The following is a 3,330-nucleotide window of genomic DNA, read 5'->3' on the forward strand; positions in this document are numbered from 1 at the left end:
ATATACATATATATATATACATACCGTACCCGTCCCTCTAGTGAGGGACTCGGTGAATAGCGTGTCCCGGCCCCGCTAGCAAGGGTCTCGGTATGCCATCCTGGCCGCCATCTCCATCTCATCACATCATCATCATACATACACACATACATATATATATATATATATATATATATATATATATATATATATATATATATATATATATATATATATAGCGTACCGGCCCTCTACAGTGAGGGACTCGATGAACAATGCAGAGAAGTTGCACGAATGCGTACCCGGCCGGGACTCGGTGAAAGATGCATTGAGCTTGCACGAGCAAGAGTAGTGAGAAACCATATGCACATAAATCATTTCCAAAGACTCAATGGAGTAATCATAATGAATCGTCATTCGAAATCCGGACAATAGTTATATCAAAAAGCTTTCGGACATTACTCGGAAACATATCGAATATCATAAGCATAACAGATATCATAAAGATCATCATCATATGTCACATCAATCCGAGTCTGCCTCGGAACGTTATGGACATTAATCATTATGGAACTTCCTACAAGCATATCGAAGCGATCCGAGCCTTTCTGTGAAAGTTACGGACGTTCGTAGTTTCGGAATCATTTAAGAATAAAACTCTTTTGAAAACAGAACTTTCATGCAATTTTCGACATTTAGTCATACAAAAACGTAAAGATCATAATTCGATTACATTAAGGATATGAACATCAAGAAACAAATAAGAATCATAAGCATGCTCGGATCGCGAGAATAGAATTACCTCGAAACTCGTATCATAGCTTACTTACACTAAGACATGCCAAAAAGAAAGGTGAGCTTTACATACCTTAGCCGCTTCCTAAATTAATCCAAACTTGGGTCTCGACTTCTCACGATCTACAATAACGTCATTAGGTAACAATCGTTAGCCATAGCACTTAAGAACTCAATTCCACATTAACACTTCGTCTATAAAAATTTCGGCAAGATCTCCCCTATAACTTCCACGTCCCCGAGAATTCAACTCGGCCAAATCAACAACAACCAAACCAACAACCATACCAACAATATCCATAGGTGATTCAAAACACATTCTAACATTAATAATTTCTCTCTACACAATTCGACAACATTTCATTCATATTCAATCTAACTACGACAATACATTTCTTTCTTCCAAATTTATCAATGACACCAATAATCCATCCATTTACAACATTATTTCCATAAATTCAAGGAACTATGTTAGAATCACTTTAAGTTCTAATCAGCCCGCAACCAATTACAACTTCGATATGAGTCATCAAACCTTCATTTTCATCACACATTCCATAACAACAACAATTAAAATATTAAGTAAAATGAGTCCATTCCTTCCACATCAAAACAGCCCATTCTCGGCCACAACACCCACATACATGCTTTCATGAACTTTCATCAATTTCTATATATCACAACATGTACAAAACATGCACAACCACAACAACCAAATTGCTAAATAAAATTAATTCATTTGTTCTACACAACACACTATATTCGGCCACAACTTCAACATGCATATTCTCATGAATTCTCATCCGTTTCTATACCTTACATTTCAACAACAACATCAACCAACATGCTACATAAAGTTAACTCATCACTTCAATACCATACAACACATATACGGCCAAACATGGCATGTACACGGCCATACACCAACACACATATTTTCATATATTTCATCCATTTCTACATTCTACGACATTCACAATCATCCATAACATATAAAAGAAGGTTAAACTCTTACCCTTTCCACTTAGCTTCCTTCGTGGCTAGAATTTGTAACTCACAAAAATAGATGTTCTACTTGCTCCAATGACCACTTCACCTTGCTAGGGACCTTCCAATTAGTAGAAAATAATTTTTGAGCAAATTTTTTTCAAGGTTCTTGCTTTTCCCAAGCTTGGCCGAACCTAGCTCCCTCTTTTTTTTTTTTTTTCCTCTCTCCAACTTCTTATGTTGTAAAAAAAATAGGGAACCCTCTAGATGACTTATTCTTGCTTATATATATATATATATATATATATATATATATATATATATATATATATATATATATATATATATATATATATATATAGCTCCCACAAGCATGTGAGGGGCACATGTCCTCTTTCTTGAAACTCCTTTAATATTAAAAAAAAAAATAAGATGACTAATTGTTCCCTTTTTCTAGAATTTTCTTCCTTTTTCTTTAAATTAAAAGATGACTTATAAGCCTTGGTCCATACATATAATCACATGGCCATAAAATAATGGGACCCACATACATATACACACACTCCACAAGGCCAAATGGCCCTTTTCAAGAATTTTCAAGACTTTTTGTGAAGTTTCCATTTTACCCCTAGCCTTCCACAATATTTTCATGAACCCCTTTGTGAATTTTTTTTTCTTTTTACCCTTAAACTTTCATACCAATAAAAGATGACCACTCAACTTGTACATTCTAAAAAAATTTATAACCTTATCCTCAACTTCCCGCCATTACCTCGGAATATTCAAATGTACAAAATGCGAGGTATAACATCCTTCCCCCCTTTAGAACATTCGTCCTCGAATGTTCAACTAGTCTCGTGAGGCCTTCTAAGGGTCTCGGGGGTTTTCCTTTATCACTTCGGCATGCAATTCTCATTCACCGATTATATTCCTTCCTCATTCTTACTTACTCCCTTTATTGTCTGCAATGCACTTCTTCTACTTCAGCCTTCGTGTATTTGACCGGAATTCCGCTAGTCTCTCACTCTTATTCAAATCTTTATCTCTATTATTGTAGTCTTAGCTATCCTTACTATACCCGTCGCTCTTAGTCATACACTGCGGTGATTGTCTATAGCTTTATCGGTTCAGGTTTCCGTTCTTTCGCATCTTTGTTACTAGCCCTCAAATCTTGCCATGCAGCTTCGAAGCATAAGGCCATGGAAATTTTTATTCCCCTGTGATTACCTTACAACACAAGTGTTCGTACCTTCAAGTTCCTTATGTTAACGGTCCTTCCGTTAGTCCTTATTCCTTGTTAGTTCTCCTGTTTATGTTTGGCTTTTATTTTGCCCACAGAAAATCTCATAATGCCTCTGTGTCGTCCAGAACACACTATTCCTACATAATTCTCTCTCTCATTTTTAGCACATATTCTGTTCGTCCACGTTTATCCGTATCATACCAGCTATCTTCTAGCACTCCTTTTATCATGTCTGCGTCTTCCTATAACTTGGTCTTCCACAATCCGACACTTTTGCACTCATTTTTCCTCGTTTCTCAACTTTCTATAATTTGGCTTTTCATCGT

The sequence above is a fragment of the Lycium ferocissimum genome, unplaced genomic scaffold (assembly GCF_029784015.1).
Source record: "Lycium ferocissimum isolate CSIRO_LF1 unplaced genomic scaffold, AGI_CSIRO_Lferr_CH_V1 ctg10339, whole genome shotgun sequence".
NCBI classification, from domain to species: Eukaryota; Viridiplantae; Streptophyta; class Magnoliopsida; order Solanales; family Solanaceae; genus Lycium; species Lycium ferocissimum.